This window comes from Dasypus novemcinctus, chromosome 11 (assembly GCF_030445035.2).
Source record: "Dasypus novemcinctus isolate mDasNov1 chromosome 11, mDasNov1.1.hap2, whole genome shotgun sequence".
Taxonomy (NCBI): Eukaryota; Metazoa; Chordata; class Mammalia; order Cingulata; family Dasypodidae; genus Dasypus; species Dasypus novemcinctus.
In genome coordinates this window covers 1,591,795-1,608,695 of record NC_080683.1, presented here as the reverse complement: position 1 = coordinate 1,608,695, position 16,901 = coordinate 1,591,795, and the positions used below count along the sequence as shown (strand labels likewise).

General features: G+C 43.8%; 1 non-coding gene across 1 annotated transcript; it reads right to left on the bottom strand.

Moving 5' to 3' along the window:
- Positions 1–5,185: 5,185 nt before the first annotated feature.
- LOC111764389 (small nucleolar RNA SNORD77) lies at positions 5,186–5,247 on the bottom strand. Its single transcript, XR_002797012.1, has one exon. It is a non-coding gene; the product is annotated as a small nucleolar RNA SNORD77 (small nucleolar RNA).
- Positions 5,248–16,901: the final 11,654 nt, after the last annotated feature.

The window sequence follows — 16,901 nt, the reverse complement described above, 5'->3', positions numbered from 1 at the left end:
CCAATTGTGTAGAAGTTTACTTAATGGGGTGAAATTCCTTATATCTAAGGCTTTATGGAATTAACCCAAAATGAGAACTTTAGAGATAATGTTATGGATATGGCATACTGCTATTTAGTCAGGCCCTGGATCCCCAACATACTAGAATTAGAGAAAATGATGGCTTACCACCACAGCTGGGTAAGGAATTAGTGGATTGTACAAAAGTCAGAAGTGTCGCAGTGTGGGCTCGCCCGGAGGGCCGCTGCAGGGGCGGTGTGGGCTCGGGCGGAGGGCTGCAACACACGCAGGGGCCTTCCGAGAAGGCGCTCTGGGGCCGGCAAGGTGCGGAGGACTCGTGGTAGCAAGAAGACTACTGAGGAGACCAGGATCTGTGCGCAAGTCTGATTTATTCAGGAAGTACAGCGGTTAATATAGGGCGAAGACAGGGGAGGGGCAGGGGGCATGGCCGGGGTGCGGCAGACGGCTGATAGGTTCATGCAGGGGTGCATCACTGGTTGCGGGCAGAAGACGGGGTAGCCAGGGTTCTCAGCGGCAGCGAGGCAGGGCTGTCATGGCACGGCGGTGGCCCTCGGGGGAGAGGCGGGGTTAGGCCACCGAGGGGGAAGCGGGTGCAGCTGGGCAGAGGGGTGGGCAGTACGCCCGAACCGCAAGCGGAGGGCCTTAACGCCCGTTCCCGCCACCTGGGTCCGACTCGCATTGGCGCCTGGAGACTAGCCGACCCTTGCTGTCACCGCGCTCCCACACGGTGCCACCCTACATTTCCCCCTTTTCTTTTATTAAGCGCCGAAAAAGGTGGAAGAGGAAGGGCCAGCGCTCATTTTGTTGGGGGGGGGCCTCGCCAGGCAGCGCGTTTGAGAAGCCTGTCTTGGGAGGGGGTGAAGGTGGGTGGCGGCGGCCGCCGGGCCCTTTCAGCTTGGGCTAGGTGGAGTAGCCACAGAACTTGTTGGCGGAGAGGGTCGGGTTCGGCATTCAGGGTCATCATGGCCATCCGAGGGGCGAGGTGTCGCTGACGACGTTTCTCTCTCAGGGTCAGGCGGTTCGGCGATGGCGGGCCGGATGAGGCGTCCTGGGATCCAGATGGGCTGGGCGGCGTCATCTGGAAAGACACAAGCAAAACCCCTTCCCTGGGCAAGGAGGGGGGCAGGCCCTGACCAGATGTTAGTCTTGGGGTCTTTCCACTGAACAAGGGGGGCCTGTGTGGGCCGGTAGGATGGGCCCCAATTAGCATGTACTGGGGAAAGGCCATCCTCATCAAAGCAGAGGAGGTTGTGGTGGATGGCTCAATGTGTCCTGCATCGAGATGGTCATAGACAAGAGCTCGGAGAACTAACAGTTTCTGGGATGAGATGGGCCACTGCTCCACCCAAATGGGCTCCTCGGTATCCCATTCATGAGGAGTGGGTGCTGGAGGTGTAATGCGAGCAGTGGCATATATCATTGGGGGGGAGCCGTGGATAGAATGGCTCCGCAGTTCGAGAGGACATCCGGGCCCCAGAGGATATTGTCGATGCCGGGCAGGACAAGGGGGCGGAAGGTGCCTTGGCGGCCTTCCTTGTCCTTCCAAATAAGATCTCGGCTGGTTTGGAATGAGGGAGCTGTTCCGGTGGCTCCAATGACGCGGGGGCTGGGGAGCACACCCCAGTTGTGTGCGGCTGTTTCTGGGAAGCAGGATATTTCTGCCCCGGTGTCAAGGATTCCCTCGAACCATTGGCCTTCAACCTCTAATTCCATTATTGGTTTCTTGGGTCCCAGTGGAACGGTCCACATTACGGCAGGGGGTGGTGGCATGGGTGAGCTGCCTCTTGCTGGCGGGGCTGAGGCCTGCCCCCTCTCGCGTTTAAAGGCTGCCGTTGGCTGTTGGTGGTGCGGCAGTCACGGGCCCAATGGTATCCTTTGCCACAGTGGGGACATGGGGTGGGAGGCGCGCGTGGTCTGGCTCCTCTGGTGTCTCAAGGCGTGTTCGTGGATGGTCGTGGTCGGGCGGCATGAGGGCATTTGCGGGCAAAATGTCCGGTTTCTCCACATTTGAAGCAGTCGGAGGAGAGGGACATGGCCGTGGCTATGGCCTGAGCCAGCGCGGTGGCCTGCGGGTCTATGTGGGAGCAGGCCAGGATCCAGTCGTGTACTCCCCTTTCCTTCATTGGTAGGATGGCTTGTCAGCAGGCATTGGTGGCCCCTTCCAGAATGAGTTCCCGGGCGAGGGCTTGTTGCGCACGCTCGCCAGGGACCTTGCGTTTGCAGGCCTCCTGAACCCGGGATACGAAGTCGGCGAAGTCTTCGTCTTTTCATTGGACTAGCTTGGCAAGTGGCTCAGGTCTGGTGGCGGAGCAGCTGCGGAAAGCGCGGAAAGCCAGCTCGCGAAGTTGGAGCCAGACCTCGGGGGGGGGCGTTGTGATATTGGGCCGGATTGGCGAATTGGCCCGTACCGGTGTAAGCATCCGGGGGATGGTGAGCCCCGACATGGGCGTTGTGTGCCACTTGCTTTTCTGCCTCTGATGTAAAGTGAGCACGCCAGTCGATGAATTGGCTGGGGGTTAGAATGGCCCGAGCGAGGGAAACCCAGTCATACGGAACCACGAGCTGAGTGCTGAGCTCCTCAAGCAAATGTTGGGCGTACGGGCTACCGAGGCCGTCCTCTTTAACAGCCTTGCGGAGGTTTTTTATTTCGTCGGCTGTAAAGGGGTACCAATCCTGTGGATGGTGCCGCGAGGGGGCGGCATTCAGCGGGTATAAGAGCGGCGTCTGATGTGCGGGGGCCTCTGCCCGCGGGGGCCAAGTACCCATGGGCCCTCTGGCGGATGAGGGATCCGTGGTGGGGGGTGCCCAGGGGGTGGGGCGAGAACGTGGCTCGTCCCAAGATGGCGGCGCCTCACAAGATGGCGGACTGCCCCAGGGGGTAGGCGGCTTGTAAGATGGTGGCCACTCCTCTTCCCATGGGGGCCAAGATGGCGCCGTGGCCGGAGGGGGCGGGTATAGGGGGAGGGACTTCCCTTTATCCTCCCAAGAAGAAGGCGGAAGTTCACCATCTTGGGGCGAGGTAGGCACGTCCAGTTTGGGCGGGCAAGAGTCCAGGGCATTGTTGAGGCGGCTGGACAAGGACTCGGTGTCGGAATCACTGTCTGACTGAGACCCCTCTCCCTTGCTCTTACCGCAGGTGCAGTGGAAAGTGTCCCGATTGACGGGGGTGCCCTGGAGGCATGAGCGAATGGCGATGAGCGTGGGGAGAAGGCTGGGGGGAAAACGCTTGTTCTCATACTCCATAGCCGCCGTGATGCAGTCAATGAGGTTAGTGTACGTGTCCGGGTCCCACAGCTGGCAAGTGGAGAGCCAGGGGTTGAAAGGCAGCAAAAGGTCCCAGTACGTTTGGAGCTGCTTTACTGAGACATTCATATGATTGGTGTCTAAAAGGCCGGCAAGGGCCCTAACCTGAGGCACCTGGCGGGAGGAAAGATGGCCACCCATGGCGCCGACGGCGGGGCCTAGTGAAGACGGGGGTCCTTACCTTGCGGGCAAGGCGGGTGGGGGTCTGGCCGGGAAGTTGTTGCCCCCACGTTGGACGCCAAATGTCGCAGTGTGGGCTCACCCAGAGGGCCGCTGCAGGGGCGGTGTGGGCTCGGGCGGAGGGCTGCAACACACGCAGGGGCCTTCCGAGAAGGCGCTCCAAGGCCGGCAAGGTGCGGAGGACGCGCGGTAGGAAGAAGACTACCGAGGAGACCAGGATCTGTGCGCAAGTCTGATTTATTCAGGAAGTACAGCGGTTAATATAGGGCGAAGACAGGGGAGGGGTAGGGGGCATGGCTGAGGGGCGGCAGATGGCTGATAGGTTCGTGCAGGGGTGCATCACTGGTTGCGGGCAGAAGACGGGGTAGCCAGGGTTCTCAGCGGCAGCGAGGCGGGGCTGTCATGGCGTGGCGGTGGCCCTCGGGGGAGAGGCGGGGTTAGGCCACCGAGGGGGAAGCGGGTGCAGCTGGGCAGAGGGGCGGGCAGTACGCCCAAACCCCAAGCGGAGGGCCTTAACGCCCGTTCCCGCCACCCGGGTCCGACTCGCACCAGCGCTTGGAGACGAGCCGACCCTTGCTGTCGCTGCGCTCCCACATGGTGCCACCCTACAAGAAGTAAGTAACTTCAAAGACTAATGGAATAGAAACCAGAAAAAAAACCCTCTCAGCCTCTAATGCCACTGATGAAATTGTAAATACTTCTGTTGTTTCAAGAACCACGACAAGTGAGAATGTCACTGTTCCTATCTCTCCCTCACCTTTAGCAGGGAGATGAAAACAAATCTAAACTGCTAAGTTAGTGTTTGATTGCATTTACACTGTTCAACATGTTGCTGAAATTATTTAAAATGGAAAATTATAACTTTACTAGCATCCCTAAATGAAGCCCTTTAGGGACTGGAAAATCTTAGCCATGACCCTATGAAAGAGAAATCATTTTTCCTGTAGCAAATGTGGCTTCAATATAATTTAGAATCAGGAGGAAAATGGCTCTTTAGAAAAGAATCCCCATATTACACCTGTTTTTCCCTCTCCTTCCCCTCAGAACCTCCACTGGCCACTATGTCCACATCAATGGTAGAAGCTCTTCCATTGTTAGAATCACCATAATTCCATAGTAGAATACCAGTAAGTCTCCTCTAGTCCATCATTCATTCCCCAATCCTGAGGATTCTGGGATGGTTATTCCCACTCCACCTCTAATTGAGAGGGGGCTTAGATCCCATGGGGCTGATGGATAGGGCTGACTTGCTTGCAGATATAGACATCCTCTGTTCCTTGGAATCATCATTATCCATCAGCATCTCCTTGTTGGTTGTCCTGGGCAAGTCCAATCACCTGGAGTGTAGGTATCACAACTCTGTTGAGATTCAGTACCCAGCTGGCATATGTACAGCCCAAGGCTTAAGTCTCTTGGACATACATCAATCAACTCTAGGGAATTGTCCTGAATGACATTGCAATGACAGATACAAGCCATTACATATCTTGTCATAATTTACAAAATTGTGTGGGAGGGTATAAACTCCAATATAAACTATAATCCACACTTAATGGTAATGCTCTAAAATATGTTCTTCAATTTTAACAAATATGGCACACTAACGAAGGACTTTGTTAATATGGGAAAATATGGAAGGGGTTGGGAGTGGTGTTTAAGGGAATACCCTATATTTTTTTCCAGACACATCAGATGACATAACTTCACAATTCAATTTGCTGAACTATGCAACCATCATAGTATCCTATATTTTTAGGTAAAATTTATGTAACCTAGTTGTCACTTTTTTAAAAATTAAAAATTATATTTTAAAAAATAAATAAATAAATAAGGAAAAGTATCCTGTATCTCAATTCAGCCAGGTCAGCTCTTGAAAATCAGCAGCTGAGCTAGCAAACATTCTACTCCACTGGGAAATTCCTCCAAGATAAAAAGCTTAATTGTTCCAAGGTGTAATTAAAATCTAAGAACTGTGGAAATTAAGGAAAAGTTCTCTTAGCTTTCTTAAAGACCAGGTTGAGAAAAGCTGGGAGCTACTCAAAACTTGAGTGATCAAGGGCATATAAACCTACTGAAGAAAATATTTCAAGGAAAAAAAATGAAAAGATTGTTCTGAATTCCTGCACAATATTTCTATGGCCTATCCCACCCTCGGGGTGTTCTCCTAAACTTGACTGAATTCCAATGACTCAGGGTTTGGGCTGGGTGTTGACAGATGGGGGAGATGTGAGTTTAGCTTAGAATTCTGTATGCTAGGCCTGGAAATTAAAAATGATAGGGAGATGAGGATTATTAAGAATAAACCTTGTTTTGCACAGTTTGTACTCTAATTCCTCAATTAAAGTTTTACAGCCTCCAGATGAGAGTACTTAATAGTCCAATGGCTAAAATTCAGTAAATAAATGTCCTTGAAAGATATGAAAAGTTTTTTTCTAAATTATAACCAACCCAAATAAAAGTTACAATATATTCTCGAGAGCCTGACTGCTTGATTTTGATGTTACATAAAATTTTAAATTAATATGAAAACAAAGAGGTTTTAACCACACATAAAGGGAAAGAAAGAGGAAAACATTTCTTATGTAAACTATCATTATTTTAATTTTATTCTATATGGGAAATTATTGTTTTTTATAAATATCTTTTAAAAATAATTGTTTTGCCTAAAGTGAAAGTATTAGTTTTTCAAATAATGGAATGAGGGATATAAGGCAAGACATAAATGGATATGGAAAAAAGTAGAAGTTTGTGTGAGTTTGTTTAAGGGAGTGTATTTTGTCCTAAAATAAGAACACCAGTTTTCATAAAATCTAGGACAAGACTTGAATGGATATGGAAGGTTGTAGAAGGGTTCTATAAGAAAATTTCACTAGATGTTAACTGTAATTTAATAAGTTAATTTAAAGGTAAAATGTTTCTTAAATAAAGTAACTAGTCTATGTGGTTATAAATTGTTATAAGAGATTATAGGAAATTATAAATTATGGGAAGTTATGAAAACATTTTATAAACTAAAGGATTTGAATGTAAAGAGATGATTCCAGGAAACCATTACTAAGTAAAAATCTATAAGTTAGTATTGATAACAAAATTAACTTCCTAGCAGAGAAAACTGTCAAATGCACTTTGATCTAATATTACCAAAGCTAACTAGGATTTATATGCCAAAGGGTGTATTGATGCAATACTAAAATGGGATTGTTAAAGTAATGCTGTTTTATTAAACTGTTCATCTGTTTTATGGAAAAAACATAAAAAGTCCTTTTGAAATGATCAATATATAAAGAACAAGAGTCTGTGCTTTATCAGAATGGCTTCATGTACTCCATATTGGCCTTACCATATATTTAATGATTTTTTAGAAAGATACAGAGCCACTGCTATTTTGGAGGTCTTTTCCTAACTATTTTACTAATGTGTTTGCCACCGTCTAAATATAATATACAAACCTGACCATTTTTTTTTTACCATTCACACCCACCTTTTTTCTTAATTTTTTAAATTTTTAATTGTCTTTTTTGTTTAAAGATACATAGATCACAAAAAATGTTACATTAAAAAATATAAAAGGTCCCCATATACCCCACACACCCCCACACCTTCCACATCAACAACCTCTTTCATCTTTGGGGCACATTCATTGAATTTGGTGAATACATTTTGGAGCACTGCAGCACAGCAAGGATAATAGTTTACATTGTAGTTTGCACTCTCCCCCAGTCCATTCAGTGGATTATGGCAAGATATATAATGTCCAGCATTTGTCCCTGCAATATCATTTAGGACAACTCCAAGTCCCAAAAATGTCCCTACATCACATATCTTCTCCCCTCTCCCTGCCCTCAGCAGCTATTGTGGCCACTCTCTCTCACATCAATGATATAATTTCTTCCATTGCTAGAGTCACAATAGTTCTATAGTAGAATACCAGTAAGTCTACTCTAATCCATATTTTATTCCTCCATCCTGTGGAACCTGGGATGATGATGTCCACTCCACCTCTATATTGAGAGGGCGCTTAGATTCCACATGGTCGATGGATGCGATTTGCCTGCTTGGAGTTGTAGGTACTCTTGATTCACTGGTGTTGTGGTTGACCATCTTCACCTCCCTGTTAGCTGACCTGGCTAAGTCTGTTGAACCAGAAAGTAGGAGTTCCAACTCTGCTGAGGCTCAGGGCCCAGCTGGCACATGGACAGTCCAGAGATTCAAGTCTCCTGAGTATACACCAACCCCAGCACCAACCACAGGTTCAATAAAAGTGACAGAAGAGGTGTGTGTAGAAAGGTCACATCTGAGTCCAACTTCATCACACTTAGAAACACAAATTACAAAGTAGGGCCCACTACAAGTCACTTAACCCCAGAGACATCTGCCATGACTATAGAACCTGTTTGTCTCCATAGCCCTCAGGAGCACCAGTACCTGGGGTTGTATCTACCTTGGCTGTCTCTGGGAGCCTGCTGAGACATGCATAGGCACAAACCCTCTGATGACATCCTTACTCTTTTTGAAGTCTGTTAGCCATATAAAGCAATTTGTCTTTAATAGGCCCCCTTTTATTCAAGGTCTTTTTCTAGTTGCATCACCAGCTGGTGATTGGTAATAATCCCTCAGCACCAGGGAGGATCACCCCAGGGAGTCATGTCCCACACTGCAGGGAAGGTAATGCATTTACCTGCTGAGTTTGACTTAGAGAGTGATCACATTTGAGGAACATGGAGGCTCTCAGTAGGTAACTCTTAGGCACCCTGCAGCTCTAGGCTTAGTTCATATTTCATGCACACAAGCTTATAAGCATAGTCATTAGAATCAAGGGCTCATCATTGGACCTTCCCTTTTCACTTGTCTTTGCCCTTCTACTAGGAGGATTGTTGCTGTTCTGTTGGGGAATGTGACAGAGCTCCCCTGGCTAGGAACTCAGCACTCCCTCAGTTGTCATTTGCAACTCTAACTACTATGAAAATACCAAATGAATATTCAAATATTTTTATATACCTTATATACATACCCTGGAGAACTCCCTCTCAACCATGTGTCCCCCATCAATCACAACCCACACCAGTGCTCCTCCACTGCCATAGTTGAACCCTTCTGTGGTCCAAAACTTCTTTAAAAATGAAGCCTAATATATTGCCAAATTCAATTAGCAGGAAAATCAAATGGTAATTATAGATTTAAAGATTAGAAATAGAATACATACTAATTCAGAAAAACTAAAAGTAAAAATTAATTGGGGTATTAAAAAATTAAAAATATCTTAAAACTTTGTTTTTGACATTTTGCCTTTCATCATTAATAGGTGCTGCCCTGTATGTACAGTGGCAAGACAATTTCTTTCATTCTTTCTGCAGTGTCTACATCCTTTTTTCTTAAAAAATTTTAATTTTGCTTCAAAAAATTTTAGATCACAATAAAGTCACACATACAATGTAGGGGAACCCCATATATCCAACGTCAAACCCTTTTCGCCCTTCCCCAGCAATGATCTTTTTACATGTTCATGTTATTTTTGCTGCAGCTGATGTACAGATATTGAAACATAGCTACCAAATATGGTTCCATTTTGGTTTACATTATGGTTTATATTTTAGACTGTACATTTTTCTAAAATTTTAGTTACCATATGGTTTACATTGTGGTTTACATTTTAGACTATACACTTTAATAAATTTTTGGTGAAATTTAACATGTCCTATTTCCAGTATTTCATGATCTTGTGGAACATTTCCATTGCCCCCCAGTTACCCCTGCTTCCATCTATTCTATTCTTCTCTTCCCCTCCCCTCAGGGCCCACAGTGACAATGAAGCTTCAATGCTTGAAGGACCAGATTCACAGATACTTGCAACAATGTAGAGGACTTGACACACTAGACAGTCCTCCCCCATTGGGAGCCACCAATTCTCTCTTGGGACACTCTTCCCTATGTTTAAGAACATCAGGCCTCCCCAAGAGGCCTTCCCACTCATCGTATGGGGCTCCACCCAGTGATATAACACTTTATGACAAGATGACGTCTCACACACACCCTAGAAGCCTGCCCCTGTGCCAGATGCTCCCCATTAAGCACCTTAAGCAAATAATACTTCCTTATTATATTTTTAGAGTTTTCTCAACACTATAGTTTCAACCATGTACCTGAAAATCTCCCATGTTTACCTGCTTGCGGTGGCTTGCTCGGTCGGTAGAGGTGGGATCTGGCTGCGGACGAGGGGTCGGTCCAGCTCTGGACGAGGGGTCGGTCCCGCCTGGGACGAGGGGTCGGTCCGGCAGTAGACGAGGGATCAGTCTCACAAGGGGTTGCGCGGTTCGGCTGACGGGGTCGCCCGGCGAAGCCGGCGACGAAGGGGTCGCCCGGAGAAGCAGGCGACGAAGGGGTTGCCCGGAGAAGCAGGTGACGAACTGGGGACAAGGGAGGCCAGGCCCTTGTCGGGGGCTCTCAGGACTGGAGGGCGCACGGCAGAAAAACTACTGCGGAGACAAGGTAAACACGCAAGTCCACTTTACTGAGAGAGAGGCAACAGTTTTATAGGGGCTGGGAAAGGCTGATTGGTCGAAGCCACGCCCTGTTCTGATTGGTTGCCGGCGAAAGGTCAGTGGACGGTACTGGACGGGGGAGGGGTGGAGGTTAGGGATTGGCTGTCGCTGTTGCTGGGGGAAGGGGCAGGGTTTAGGGATTGGTGGCTGCTGTTGCTGGGGTGGAGGGCAGACTTGAGTTTCCCGCCCACACCTGGCTGTTGCTGCTGTGGGGGGAAGGGAAAAGGGCGGGCTGGATTTTTCCGCCCACACCTGGCTGTTGCTGCTGTCGGGGGAGGGGAAAAGGGCAGACTGGAATTTTCCGCCCTGCGCCTGCGCAGGGAGAAAGAAGAAGAAGGGTGCCGCCCCACAAGGCATCGTGTGGCGCCATCCAGGAGGAGGGGCGGCCGCGGAAGCATGGCTGCCGAGAAGGGGAGACCCGAGGGCATGCTGCGCCCATGCCGAGCTTCCTTCAGGGGTGGCGGTGGGCCCGACCAACCACCCTATTATGGGGGCAGCAGTTTGGAATCGGCCTACCGTGGCCGCCGCCCCTCGCCAGGCCAGCAAACCACACTTCAGCCTGAGGGGTGACCGCACCTGCTGCCCCCAACCTTTCCCCCAATTTCTTGGGCCATCTGATCCATCCTCATAACCATAGCCCCCCTGAAGCCTGCAAAGCCCCAGCCAATATATTCTCTGTGCCCCTGTCTTGTCCCTTCCCTCTCCAACTACTTACTTTCACTTTATCATAGATTTCACCCATGTAGGCCTCAGATCACAAACTTTCTCTCCCCTACCAATTTCCTATAAGCCTATCATCCAGTCTCTAGTTCTCTGAGAGAGTTTGGTTTGCTTATTTCATATCAGAGAGTTCTTATAATATTTGTCCTTTAATGCCTGGCTTGCATCACTCAACATAAGGTCCTCAAGATTCACTCATGTTATCCCATGTGTTAAGACTGTATTCCTTCTTACAGCTGAGTATTATTCCACTTTATGTATATACTACATTTTGTTTATCCATTCATCTGTTGATGGGCATTTGAGTTGATTCCAACTTTTGGCAATAGTGAATAATGCCGCTACAAACATTGGTGTGCATATATTGACTTGTGTCCTTGTTTTCAGTTCCTCTGGGTATATACCCAGCAGTGGAACTGCTGGGTCATATTGCAAATCCAAACCTAGTTTTTTGAGGAACTGCCAAACTGTTCTCCAGAATGGCTGGACCCTTCTGCATTCCCACCAGCAGTGGATGAGGGTTCCCTTTCCTCCACATCCTCTCCAGCACTTATAGTCTTCTGATTTTTAATAGCCGCCAGTCTAATGCATGTAAGACAGTATCTCATTGCAGTTTTGATTTACATTTTCCTAATAGCTAGTGGTTTTGAGCATCTTTTCATGTGTCTTTTAGCTATTTGTATGTATTTTGAAAATATATTTTTGTTATTTTTAAAGAAGCTTTAGATTGCACAATTTTACATCAAAAATATAGATGGCACCCATATACCCCCCACCTCTCCCTCCCACACTTTCCCACTTTAATAACATCTTTCATCAATGTGGTACATTTGATAAAATTGATTAACACATATTGAAGCATTATATTTGCCAAGGACTGCAGTTTACATTTTTGTTTTCACTTTGTCCTGCAGTTTTATAGGTTTTGACAAAATGTATAATGGCTTGTATTTGTCATTGCAATGTCATGCAGATAAAGCAACTGTCCCAAAAATGCCCCCATATTACATTTATTCTTCCCTCTCCCTCCCTTCAGAAACCCTGGTAGCTACTGCCTTTATACCAATGGTACTATTCCTTCCATTGGTATAATAATCATGTCTACTTTAGTCCCTAGTTGCTTTCCATTCTTATGTTTGTTCATTCCTCAATCCTGAGGATTTGGGGATGATGATGCCAACCCTATCTCCAATTAAGAGTGAGCTTAGATCCCATGGGGCAGATAGATGGAAGTGAATTTCTTGCAGATGCAGAGACTCTCCGCTTCCTAGGAAAGACATTGTCTATCATCTTCTCCTTGTTAGTTGTCCTGGATTAGTCCAATGAACAAGTGAATAGGTGCTGCAATTATGCTGAGATTCAGGGCACAATATGCATAAGAACACACCAAAGATTTAAGTCTCTGTTATAGGTATTTTAAAAGTATAGTGCTAATTTTAGGTTTAGAATAACCATGTGAATGGAAGTTACAAATGTGTCTAACTCTGTTACACCAGGGAGTATATATTCCAAAGTAAGGCCAATTACAGGATACCAAATTCCTGGGATTGTCTGCCCTGGCTATAGTGCTTAAGATGTCTTTGGAGTCTTCAGGAGACTTGCTTTTTGAGGCATTGTTTACTGTGGCAGTCAATGAGATCCTGCTGAAATATATATAAGCATAATCTCAGGAATAACCTTCTGGCTCACTTTGAAATCTCTTAGCCATAAAAACTCACTTGTATTTAATATTTCTTTTGGTTAAGGTCATTTTCCAGATCCATTGCTAGTCAGTGCTTGATAATAATCCCTTAGCCAGGGAAGCTCAAGCCCAGAAGTCATTTACCACACTAGGGAGAAAGTAGTGCATTTATATGATGGGTTTATCTTAGAGAGTGGCCACATTTGATCAATGAGGAATTTTTCAGGAGGTAACATTAACTTTCAATTTCACTAGAAACATACATAAGTAGAACCATCAATATTAAAGACCTGGTCTAATGGTCACTCCTCCTTTGCTAGGTATTGCCCATGTACTCAGGGGATTCTTGCTACTCTATTAGAGAACATAGCAGAAATTCCCAGGAGGGAATACAATATTCTTTTTGTTATTGTCTGCTATAGAGGTATGCCAAGGTGTACTCCTCCCCACACATCCCCCCCACCACCAACACCCAAACCAGTGGCCTTCCCCTGCAGCAGTTATGACCCTTCTGCAATCCAAACCCTCCCCAAAAACAAAGCCATAAATTAAAGAAATAAAAATAATAAGAAAATGAAAATTTAAAAATATTGTTCATTGCATGTCTTTCATCACTATAAGATATGTTATCTTTTATATGCAGTGAAAATTTCTTCCATACATTCCCCCAATTTCTTATTTTCTTACTCTATCTTTAAAGAAGTTTTAGGTTACAAAAAGTCACATTAAAAAATACGGGATTCCCATATATCCAAACCCCTCTCACTCTCCAACTCTCTCCCATTAATATCATTTTGTTTGTATGGTAATTAGTTATAATTGATATACAAATATTGAAGCATTGCTACTAACCCTGGTCAATTGTTTACATTATTGTACACATTTTGTCCATACACTTTAGTAGATTCTGACAAAATTTAAAACAGCCTGTATCCATCATTGCAAGATCGTGCAGAACAGATCCAATGCCCTGAAAATGTCCTAAGTTCCATCTATTCTATTCTTCCCTCCCCCTTCCCTTTGAACCTATGTAACCACTATGTCTCAATTTTTGAAGAATAAGCTTCATAGTTACAGGCAATAATACTGAGGGTTTGACATACTGGTCTGTTTTCATTTATTAGCCACTGCTTATGTTCTTGAGAGATACTTACCCCTCTAATTGAGAACATAACAGGATTCCCCAGGATTGAGTTTTATATTTTCTTGTTTATTGTGTGGGTCTCAACCTACTAAGATAACCCACTATGACAAGATGAACACTTTCATATTGCATAGAGGCATGTACCAGGTGTGCCCTATCCCACATATCATCCCACACCCCCCCACTCTGCACCAGTAATGCTCTCCTGACATGTTTGCCAAAAGAACATTCCTACCATTGTAATTTTAACTATAGACCTGCAAATCCTCTGGATTCATCTGCTCCTTCCTCCAACTCTTCCCCAGTTGCATGAATAGTGCAACACAAGTCCCAACCCTGCTCCACTTCACACTCCTGCACCCTCAAACCCAATCATATCACTGTATCACTATCACCCCTATCCACAGCCCAACCACCACTTCAACTTTATCATAGATTTTGCCCATATTGAGCATTGACTCACCACCCTGTACTCCTATTCTGTTTCCTGATAGCCGTTATACCAGATTCTAATCCTGTGAGTCTGCTCAAATTGCTTAAGACATATCATTGAGGTTATCTAATATTTGTTTTTCACTGACTGGCTTACTTCACTCAACATAAGTTCTCCAAGATTCATCCATGATGTTCCATGTATTAATAATGATTAGGCAATAGTCAATTGTATGTATATACCACAATTTGTTTATCCATTCATCAGTTGATGGACACTTGAGTATATTTTTTTGAAAAGTGTCTATACAAATCTCTTGCCCATTTTTTTAAATGATTTTTTTTCTTTTTCTTTTTGAGATGTAGGTTTTCTTTATATATGCCAGATATTTGGCCCTTATTGGATAGATGGTTACCAAGTATTTTATCCCATTGACTAGGCTTCCTTTTCAATTTCTAAACAAACTCATTTGAAGCAAAAAATATTTAAGTTTGAGTAAGTTCCATTTATCTATTTTATCTTTTGATACTTGGCTTTGGGTATAAAGTTTATGAAATTATTTCCTACTACAAGAACTCATAGATGCTTCTTTATCTTCTAGGAGCTTTTTGGTCTTGGCTCATGTATATATATAGATCTTTGATCTATTTTGAGTTCATTTTGGTATTGGGCATGAGATGGTAATCATTTCTCATTCTTTTGGATAGGATATTCAGTTCTTCAAGCACCATTTGTTAAAGAGGCCATTCTGTTCAACTTGAGTGGGCTTGATGCCTTGTCAAATAGCGGTTGACTGTATATGCAAGGATCAGTATCACTTCAGATGCATTTGTCAGTATCTCTATCTTCGTGCCAATACCATGCAATTTTGACCACAGTAGCTTTGTAGTTTACTTCAAAGTCAGGTACCATAATTCCTCCAATTTTGTTTTTCTTTCCGAATATGTTTTTGGATATTCAGGGCCCCTTACGACTCTAAATAAATTTTGTAATTAGCTTTTCCATTTCAGCATAAAATGCTGTTGTAATTTTTATTGGGATTGTGTTAAATCTGTAAATCAATTTGGGTAAGACAATGATGTTTAGTTAGTTAATGATGTTTAGTCTTCTAATCCCTGAATATGGAATATTTTTTCATTTATTTAGAATTTCTGTGTACAAGTTCTTTACATCTTTGTGTAATTTTCTGTGTACAAGTTCTTTACATCTTTAGTTATATTTATTCCTAGATATTTGATTCTTTTAGTTGCTATTATAAATGGATTGTTTTTTCTTGATTTCCTTCTCACATTGCTCACTATTACTCACTCAATATTGTGGTAGAGAAGAGCTACAAATGTTTATCATATATCCTGCTACTTTACTGAATTCATTTATCAGCTCTAGAATTTCGTTGTAGTTTCTTCAGGGCTTTACACATATAGGATCTTGTACTCTGCAAATAGAGAATTTTTTACTTCCTACTTTCCAATTTCAATACCTTTTATTTATTTATTTTTGCCTGAGTGCTCTATCAAATACTTGTTATATAATGTTAAATAAGAGCAATGGGAGTTGACATCCTTTTCTTAATCCAGATCTTAGAACGTCTTTAGCATTTCACCATTGAATATGATGTCTACTGTGGATTTTTCATATATACCCTTTATCATGTTGAAGAAATTTCCTTCTATTCCAATCTTTTTAAGGGTTTTTAACAAGAAAGGTGCTTTATTTTGTCAAATGCATTTTCTACATCATTAGAGATGATGTGATATTTTTTTCTTTCACTCTGTTAAAATAGTGAATTATATTTGATTGATTTTCTTATGTTGAACCATCCTTGCATACCAGCAATTAAACCCATTTGATCAAGGTGTAAAATTCATTGGGTGTGTTAGTGGATATGATTACCAAATATTTTATTAAGTATTTTTACATTCAGATTCATTAGAGAGACTGATCTGTAGTTTTCTTTTCTAGTTGTGTCCTTATGTGGCTTTGGTATTAGGGTGAGGATGGTATCTTTTTTTTTTTTTATGATTTTAAGCAGGGTTGGTGTTAGTTCTTTATGAAATGATTATTAGAATTCACCTGTGAAATTATCTGGCCCTTGGCTTTTCTTAGGAGGTTTTGGATGAATAATTCAATCTCATTACTTGAGATTGGTCTGTTGATTGCATCAATTTCTTTCACCAATGTAGGCTACTGTGTATTTCTAGAAATTCATCTATTTCATCTAGGTTTTCCCTCTTTTTGGCACACAGTGCTTCAAAGTATCCTCTTAAATGAACCTCTTTATTTCTGTGGGACCAGTGGTGATACCCCCATCTCATTTTTTATTTTACATATTTGCATCTTCTCTCCTTTTCCTTTGTTAATCTAGCTGTTTGTCAATTTTATTAATTTTCTCAAAGAACCAGTTTTGGTCCTGTTAATTTTTTTCTAGTTTTTTTTATTCTCAGTTTCATTTCATTTTTCTCTAATCTTTGTTATTTCCTTCTTCTTGCTTTGTGATTAGTTTGTTATTTTTTTCTAGTTCCTCCAGATGTGCATTTAGGTCTTTGATTTTAACTCTTCTTTTTTTAACATAAGCATTTATAGCCATAAATTTCCCTCTCAGCACTGCTTTTTCTTCATCCCACAGGTTTTAATATGCTGTGCTCTCATTTTCATTCCTTTCAAGGTAGTTATTGAATTCTTTTGTAATTTCCTCTTTGACCCACTGATTATCTAAGAATGTCTTTTTTAACTTCAATATATTTGTGCCTATTCTGTTTCTTTTCCTCTTATTAATATCCAGCTTCATTCTGTTGTGGTCTGAAAATTTACTTTGTATAATTTCCAATCTTTCTGAATTCATCTTGATTTGTTCTGTAACCTAGCCTGTGTGATATCTTG